This window comes from Notamacropus eugenii, chromosome 3 (assembly GCF_028372415.1).
Source record: "Notamacropus eugenii isolate mMacEug1 chromosome 3, mMacEug1.pri_v2, whole genome shotgun sequence".
NCBI lineage: Eukaryota > Metazoa > Chordata > Mammalia > Diprotodontia > Macropodidae > Notamacropus > Notamacropus eugenii.
Genome location: NC_092874.1, coordinates 136757068 through 136766824, shown reverse-complemented (window position 1 = coordinate 136766824; position 9757 = coordinate 136757068). Strand labels below are relative to the sequence as shown.

General features: G+C 40.0%; 1 pseudogene; it reads left to right on the top strand.

Moving 5' to 3' along the window:
• Positions 1-7987: 7987 nt before the first annotated feature.
• LOC140531267 (ornithine decarboxylase antizyme 2 pseudogene) lies at positions 7988-8775 on the top strand (annotated as a pseudogene).
• Positions 8776-9757: the final 982 nt, after the last annotated feature.

The following is a 9757-nucleotide window of genomic DNA, read 5'->3' as shown; positions in this document are numbered from 1 at the left end:
GGAATAGTTTATCTGTCAGAGTTATAAGTAAAGATGGAATTTAGGACAAAAGAAGATATAGAGAGCATTACAAAATACAAAATGGACAATTTTGATTATATAAAATCTAAAAGTCTTTGCATAAACAAAACCAATGCAAACAAAATTATAGGGAAAGCAAACAAATGGGGAAAAAATTTGCAACAAGTATCTCTGGTAATGACCCTATTTCTCCAATATATAGAGAACTGAGACAAATTTATAAAAATACAAGTCATTCCCCAATTCATAAATGGTCAAAGGATATGAATAGGCAGTTTTCAGACAAAGAAATCAAAGCTATCTGTAGTCATATGAAAAAATGCTCTAAATCACTATTGATCAGAGAAAAGCAAATTAAAACAATTCTGAGGTACCATTTCACACCTTCAGAGTGGTTAATATGACAAAAAAAAAAAAAAGATGTTGGAGAGGTTGTGGGGAAAACGGGACCCTAATTCACTGTTGGTGGAGTTGTGAATGGATTCAACCATTCTGGAGAGCAATTTGAAACTATTCCCAAAGGGTTATAAAACTTTGATCCAGCAATACCATTGCTAGGCCTATGTCTCAAAGACATCCAATAAAGGAGAAAAGGATTTATTTGTTTAAAAATATTTATAGCAGCTCTTTTTGTGGTAACTAAGAACTGGAAATCAAAGGGTTGGCCATCAACTGGGAAAAGGCTAAACGAGTTGTGATGTATGATTGCAGTGGAATAATATTGTGCTTTAAGAAATGGCAAGAAGGATGACTTCAGGAAAACCTGGGAAGACTTAGATGAAATGATACACAGTGAAGTGAACAGAACCTGAAGAACACTGTACACAGTAACAGCAATATTATTTGATGAAGAACTGTGGATGACTTCGCTGTTCTCAGCAATACAATGATCCAAGACAATCCCAAAGGACTAATGATGAAGCATACTATTGGCCTCTAAAGAAAGAACTTATATTGATTAAATACAGACTGAAGCATTCTCCTTTTCACTTTCCTTTATTCCTTTGATTCGAGTCTTTTTAAGCAAAATGACAAATATGGAAATGTTTTATATAACTGCACATGTACAACCTATATCTGATTGCTTACCATTTCAGGGGAGGGAAGAGAAGAAGGAAGGGATTGAATTTGGAACTATTTTAAATAAAAATGTTTAAAAAGTTTTCAAATAAATAATCAATCAATCAATCAATCAATAATACCATGTCCTCAAAGGAAAAGGTGATGCTGGTGGGAAATGTGTCTCTTTGTCAGATGATGCTAATTTTTCCCGCTCTTCCAAATTTCTCAGTGGAAAAATGGTGGGAGGGGGGGAGGGAGTCTCTGATCCACACCATCTGTTTGCCTCATACAGCCATGCATTCCATTCTCTGTGGAGCAGAGGGCTCATGACAATCCGCCAAGAAAATTCTGGGGATTACAAAGTGACTGGATACTTGCTCAAAAGATTAAGATAAGGTTTTTTTCATGTTTGGAACACACACACACACACACACACACACATTTCCTTCTTCAGCACAGCAGTGGCTTCAGCAAACATTTTCAGGTAACTTCAGGAAATGCAACACACAGAGAGCTTTATTTACTCCACAGACAGTTAGTTTGTTGTGCAAGAATCCCTGACTGACTCAGCAGTGGGATGGAAGTATGGTCTTCTACTCCAGTTCAGTTAAGATGAAATTAGCTGGCAGTATATCATGTGCAACTTACAACATTCCATAAAGAAAGGAGTGGCAACATTGCCAGGGAACACTCTCCAGGCTGAAGCCATAGCAATCACCCTTTGTGTTGAACCCAAGTAAACAACATAACAAGAAAAACATGTGAGCTCCTTGCCATCTCCTATCTCCCATGCAAGCTGCTTTCCAAAGCAGAACTTAGGCATTTAGGGCTATGCTCCCTAGACAAAGATGGCTCTGCTTATCCATCATCATCCATGAGTCTTTTTGCCACTTGCTGGTCATTTTACCTGTCCTTCCAAATTTCTCAGTGGAAAAAATGAAGGCAGGGGTACAGTGGAAAGGAAGCTGAATTTGAAGTCAGAGAACCGAGGGCATGAATCCTGACTGCTACTGCCAATTTGTGTGGCCTCAAACAAGTTCTCTGACCTCCCTAGGTTTTCACATCTTCATTTCTAAAATGAAAGGCACATGCCAGATGATCGCTAAGGTAGCTTGGAGCCCCACATCTATGACCCTATAAGGTTAAAAATGGCAATCCTATAATCCATCTTGAGGTTTTGGGGGTGTGCTGCTGTTTCTTTCCCTAGAGGTAGAAATAAATGTTTGGCGAACACAATTCCTGTGGATAAATTTGCACTCTTCCCTTTCTCTCATTCAGTCCTGAAGCAAGCTTTTGTGAAAGTAGTGGAAATAGAGGCATCTATTGTGGTTACGTAAGGGAATGCCTCCAACTGTCTCTCAGGGGCATTGAACCTACAGTGTTGGCTATATGAGCAGGAGGCCTCAAAAGGCTGCGTCAGCTAGTCGGACTGGGAATTATTATTGTTGATATTATGTCAGCTTGGCAGAGGCCACACAATGTGATATTGGTTGTTAATTAAAAATAATGTCCCTGTCTTTATAATATATGCAGAGAAATCCCTTAATGGTATTTTCTCAAGACACACACACACACACACACACACACACACACACACACACACACATTTATTTTGAGATAGTAAATGTTCTATGCTGCTAAGTACTAAATTCCTGCCATTTGTAATGCAGTCCCCTACAATTTGGCATCTCTTCTCAGAAATTAATGAAACTCTATGATTCCTCCATAAGATAAGAATGTGTACCTACTCTCCTTAAAGGTGAGCAGCTAGGTGGTCTAGTGGATATAATACCAGGCCTGGAGTCAGGAAGACTCATCTTCCTGAGTTCAAATCTGGCCTTGGATACTTAACTAACTATATGAACCTGTTTGCCTCAGTTTCCTCACCTGTAAAATGAGTTGGAGAAGGAAATGGCAAGCCATTCCAGTATCTTTGCCAAGAAAATTCCAAATAGGGTCATGAAGAGTTTGACACAACTGAAACATGACTAAACAACAACAACAAATCCTTAGAGCAGGGAGACAACCTGCTTTTTTGCCGTGGATCCCTTCGGCAATCCAGTAAAGCCTATGGAACCCTTCTCACAATCATGATTTTATATTTATGAAATATATAAGAATACAAAAAGAAATCAAACATACTGAATATATCAATAAAATTTTAAACAAACTTATGGACCTTAGGTTAAGAACTCCTGTTTTAGTGGTACTCTTTTTCCCAAAAATGAAATCCCTTTTCCATTGAGAAAATTCTGGTAGGTTTCTTTGATGAGGTAAATTAATAACAACTTGAGGTATCAAATTTGGTATAGCGATATCAGAGGAACTAGGTTCAAATTCCACCTCTGACATTTTATAATCATATGACCTTAGATAAGAAATTTAATTTCTCTAGTTCTCAAATTCCCAATCTGTAAAATAAAGTAGAGGTCTGGAGTAGATCTCCTGTAAGGTGTCTTTTAGCTCTAAATAGATGAGCCAAAGATCTGAATTCAAAACCTGTCTTTGTCACTTACTATGTGTGAGCTTAAGCAAAGTACTTAGTCTCTTTGGGTCTTAGGGGCTAAACTGTATGTTCTCTATTCCCTTCCCATTCTAAATCTATGATCCTCTTACTGTGCTATTACAGATTTGTTACTATTGTTAAATATCAAATATGGAGTAATATGCCTACTCATTCATTAATTACTCTTAATGCATATTTCCCTTTCATTTGTGCCATTTTTCCTAAATCAAAGAAAAATTCAAAAGAAGTTTTGTCTTCTGAAGTATATGTTTCATTTTGTGGGGGCTTTTCCCGTGCTGAAGTTGTTACTGATGAATCAATCATGCATTTGCCTGATGGCTATCTAAAAAAGAATCATTTCATGGGAATCATTCCCAAAGTGTAAAATATGGCCTGTGGTTTGGCATTGTGCCTATTTAGCTTTCTATAAGTAGGCCAACTCTTTTTGGGTATACAATTGCATGGAACAGACTTCACTGCCATCCCATGAAACCACTGCTTGGAAAGGTAGAACTCAAAAGCAATTGTGAATGAAAGAAAAGAGAAAATTTAATGAATACTGAGGAAGAAGATGAACCTAATATTTTGGAACAATTATTAGATGGAGGCCAGAAACCTTTCTTATTCTATTCAATAATATGGCTTTAAACTATAATCTCTAAGGTAAAGGAAGAGGAGTATACATTTATATGACACCTACTATGTGCTGGGTATTGTGCTAAGGTTGTTTTGTTTGTTTCTTTTTACAAATACTACCTCATTTGATCCTTACAACAACCCTGAGAGGTAGGAAACTGAGGCAAACTGAGGTTAAGTGACTTTTCCGGATCACACAGCTAGAAAATATCTGAAGCTAGATTTGAATTCAGGTCCTCCTGACTCCAGGCCCACTTCTCTATCCACTGCACCACCATCTGCCTTTAAATTTCTTCATTCCCACCTTTCCTAATCTCCCAGGACATCTCCAGTCATCCTGATTTATATCTGGACACTGGACCCAGATGACTCCAAAGGAGAGAGTGAGATTGGTGATTTTGCACAGCCCTCCCTCACTTAAATTCAATTCACTTGCAAGTCATGGCATCATCTTCCTGATGTCATGGTGTGACAATATATGACATATATTATAAATTTCAGTATTCAATTCCAAGTCCAGGAAGAGTATTAGAAAATCATGTACTTTACTTAGTCTCTTACCAAATTTATTTTCTCTTCTTTTCTAGCTCTGCTTAATCACCTAGCACTGGCCTCCCCAACCTTGCTATTTATTATTGACAAAAAATATCCTTGCGTTTATCCTATAGTGTTTTGCCTCTTTCACTGACTAAGACACCCAATCGCTTGCTCCAATAATTCTTGAATTATACTATAGGATGTCAGGAGCAGAAAAAGACATTTGGAGTTATCTGGTCCAATCTGCTCATTTTAGAATGGGGAAAAGTGAGGCCCAGAGAGATTAAATGATTTAACCGAGGTTACACAGCTATTTAGAGGCCATGCCAGGAGTACAACCCAGATCTCTTGACTCTGAGTCTAAGAAGTACTTCCTATTGCTCTATACAAGATCCAAATATTTTACTATTGTTTGAAATTTGTCCGAGTATTTAATAAAGATATAACTTAAAATATGTATGCATGTACAGTTCTGGGTATTAGTTTACAGAAGACACTGTTTTAAGTGCAGTTGTTTTATACTCTGGCTGTTTTCCAATTTCCTCTTCTACATACAAAAGAATGATAGTGAGCTTGCTTTTCTTGTAAATTGTTTCTGCGCCACTATGGTATCACCAGATCCAGTGAAACTGAATACTTGCTTAGCAATTGATGGTTATCATCATGCAAGAACTGAACACATTAAGCAAGGGCTAGATTTCAAACCACAGTGGTTTGTTTGGGTCAACAACTGATGTTGTATTCCAAGAGTACCAATGCTTCAGTTAAGTGGGAAGATAATGTTAGTATCCTTGACAATGTCAGCATAAACATGCCAATGGTTATTCCAAATAACATGGCTAAAATTGTTCAAGACATGCATTTAACAAGGTTAAGCTGTACTGTTCTTTGCTTCAATTTAAGCGCTTGTAAAATAATGACACAACTATTCATATCATTTAAACCCAATAATATTACTCCCCAGTATGACCAATGTTATAATCTCACTATGTCTATGACAATGCCCTCTTTTCGAATCAAAACAGAACAAAGGAAAAAATTAATTGTCCTAATACCAATTAATATGTGCTCCTAAAATAAGTGGCATTAACAAATATTTACAGCATGTTTAATTTTGGGAATATTGACTACTGACTTCTGAAAACATGAATGAACTAAAAATTATGACAATTGCAAAAGTATTTTGAACAAACTAATTACCCTATTACAAATGCAAGGTAGCTTTCTGTAGATGACAAGATTTTCTACGAATTGGCAGTACATGTTCTTTCCCTTGCATTAGATTATTTGTGAAAGGCATTACTCCTCAACTTTCTTACTCTACAATGTGCTATATAAGGAGGCTTTTGTTGGTGAAATGAAGCCCATGGAGATATTTCCCCCAGGGAACAACAGTAGATAGGGGTTTAAGATTGCCTAAATCCCACATTAAGCTGATAACACTGTAACTATGGAAGAAAAGGCCCATGGCCAAGTGGAATGCCTATAATATGCATATCTTGAAATTGGATACTTCAATGGATTCAATACAGGAGGCATTCTAAACTGCAAGGAACTCAGAAAAGCAATTTATAAGCATTTGAAATGCTTCTCATTTTCTTCAAGTTACTGGCATTTGGACCAGTATCTTTCTACTAGCCCTAGCTGTTATTAATTCAAGAATTTAATCTGTTTAAAATAACAACTGGTTTACCACTGTTCTTAAGGTGTACTACTTGGATAAAACTTGGATTTTTATCTCCTTTTTAAGTGCTGAAAAAAGCAGCACACATTAACATTTTCACAACTGAACAACCATTTTGTCTTTCAGGGGTGGGGCCAATATGGCAGAATAGAGGACTCAGATGAGCTCTCCCAATATTCCCCTTCAAACAATTTTAAGATAACTCTTCAAATTGAATTCTGGAGTGACAGAGTCAACTAAAGATTGAGTGAGACATTTTTTCCAGTCCAAGACAACTCAGGAGATAGGAGGGAGATATCTGTGACACTAGGGTGGGACCTGGCCCAGAATCCGCATGGCAGCAATACCAGCTATGTGCCTTGGAGGTGGCGATAGCAGCAGCAGCACTTCAGGAGCTCTCAGAGATGGTAAGGGGAACTGGCAACAGGTTAAAAATAGATTACAGGGGACCAGGTACCCTCTGAGAACTTCCATGCTAATACTTAATTCTGAGTCACAGTTCTAGGGTGCAGAGAAGTGTTTATAGGCCCAAGGGATCAGGAACCTTTCCAAAGTAAAGACCAGAGTGCAGGTCAGGAGAGCAGGGACCACCCCTCTCCTCATGTCACATCACTTTGGAAGCACCTAAAACTTCCAAACCTCCAGAACTAGCTCTGAAAACAGCAGCGTGAAAGTCTGAAGCTTGGGGCAATCGTCACAACCTCCACCACGGAAACAGGGCCCAACTTTAACATAAAGTTCCGAGACAAGAAACAGGCTGGAAAAAGACGCAACAAATAAAAACAGCAAAAGAATTTGACCACAAAAAATATTATGGTGACCAGAAGATCAAGACACAAGCTCATGTATGACCTATATTGAATTGCTTGTTTTCTCAGTGAGGCTGGGTGGGGAAGGAGGAAGGGAGAGAATATGGAATTCAACGTTTTAAGAATGAATGTCAAAAATGGTTTTAGCATACTACTGGGAAATAAGATGTACAGGCAATGGGGCATAGAAATCTATTTTGCCCTACAGGAAAATAGAGGGGGGGGGATTGAAGAAGGGGAGATGATAGAAAGGAGGACAGACTGGAGGAAGGGGTAGATGGAGTACATGCTGTCCTGGGCTGGGTGGTGGGGAGAGATAGAGAGAAATTTTTGAATTCAAATTCTTGTGGAAGTGAATATTAAGAACTGACAAATAAATTGTATATTAAAAAATAATTGCATGCATCAGTAGAAGAGAGAAGAAAAGATCAATGAACTGGGCATGCAACTAAAAATACTAGAAAATGAGCCAATTAAAAATCCTTAATTAAACACCAAAATGGAGCCAAGGCTGTGGTGGCAGTGCAACCAAGGAGGTGCAGTTGGAGGGACACACTTGCTGAGGCAGCAGGAGGTTTTCAGCCTGAAGCCCCTAAAGGAACTTTATCCCCATGACTGGCCCAGCACCTGACCAAGTCTTGCTCACCTATCCACTGCCAGCAGCAGCAGCAGAGGCCTGGGCAGTGGCATAGGCACCACCTCCTCCTCTCACCCTGAATATAGCAACCAACGATGATAAACACCCAGGACAGTAATGTTTTATCTTTGAGTAACTGTTCCCAGCTTCAGTGCTGCAGGCACATTGTTCCAGGGCCTCTGTAGTGCTCATGATGCCCCTCACCCACTGTTGAAGACCCTCAGTGGGTGAGGGGGCGGCAAGGATCCTTCTCTCTCAGTTCTAATGTATAAGGATGAGAAGCTCACTGTGACCCAGGACCTCGCAGGACATGATGGGAAGCCTCACATTGTCCTCTTCTAGTATGAGTTCCCTGAGGTGAAGGTTCCTTCCTCGGATGCAAGACTGTCCAGCCAGAGCCTGCTTGTGGAAATTTGAGATGGGTTATTACCGGATAGGAGCAAAGAAGGATGGAGTTTGCTGAAAGAAGCTGAAAGTGAAATATGTCTTCATCTGCTTCAGGAAGGGCGGGGAGCACAGAGCTCCTCTTCTGAAGATCTTCAGCTTTCTGGACTTTGAGATTGTGCATCCAAGCCATCCTTGTGTCACCTTGAGACCAGACATGTTTACCCACTGGACCAAGAACTCATCTGACGAGGACTGAAGGCAATGGAGAAGGCCACTTTGACCAGGAGCCACAGAAGGGGATTAGTGGAGGGACAGGAAGCCTTGGGGTGAAGGGGGCTCCTTGCTGCCAAGGGAAGGACACTGTAGGGCTCCAGGTGAGGGTCTCCTAATTGTGTTCTTGGAGTTGACTTGTTGAAATATGTTTTCCATAAAGAAGAGTATAAACATATTATCCACATGTAATCACCCATAGTAAATGGAGATGTTTATCAACTGACATTAGAAGCTTTTTAAACTGCGTTGTGTGGTATATCGTAGCCTATGGGAGGGCATTACTTATCCAGGCACAGGCGCAAGCCACATGGAAGGCCGGTGGGCATTACTGTAAGTCTCTAGCTCCCCTGCTTTTGGTCTTTCTTCTTTTTTTGAAAAATTTGTATATCTTTCTTTGCTCTCAGCTCATCACTTCTGGGGGCTCTTGGGGGATGGCCCCCTGATATATCCCTTGAGATGCAGCTAAGTTTTTTTTTAATGACACTTCATCACAATCCTCTCTTCATATGGAATATACATTTACCTTGGAGTAAGCAATACCAGTCTCTGGTTTGACCTTTCTTTACAGCTTGGTGCTGTTCTGGCTTTTGGTTAAGCAGTCTTAGTCTGTTCAGTGTTACCACTGCATTTGATAAAGGGGCATTCAAGTTCTCTTCCACCACCAGGACTTCTATTTAGGGCCCAGGCTTCTTGGCTCTCAGTTCTTTTGCCAGTTCCAGGAGTTTCCACTCCTGGACACTGGACTGGGATCCCAATGTTTCCTTTCTAGGCTTGGACGGCTAAGAAAGCAACTCATGGCCTGGGAGTAGGGAAAAATCATTCATCGGGGCTGGGTGATACGTTGGATGAAGCGACATACAGGGTTCTCTGCTTCTCCCCCCACTCACATTCCCCAGAGCAGAGCCAACTATAGTCCTCTGCCCTACCCAATCTGGGGAAGGTAGGAGTAGAAGGGAGTAAGTGGCAGAGAAGTGGCCTGCACCCTTGTTTTCATTTAACAGCTTGTTCTTAGGGAGAAGGGGAGGAAGTAAGCCAGCAGGGTGCTGGTCTGACCCATCCAAGCTGGTGAACTGGGTTGGTCCTTTGGGGGAGATGAGGGGGTAAGAGTGTGTTGTGTTACTGTGTCAATAAAATGGTTTAAAGTTGGGGGGAAAAACACCAAAATGGAAATCCTGAAAATCAAAGGAGAGAGTAATAAAACTGAA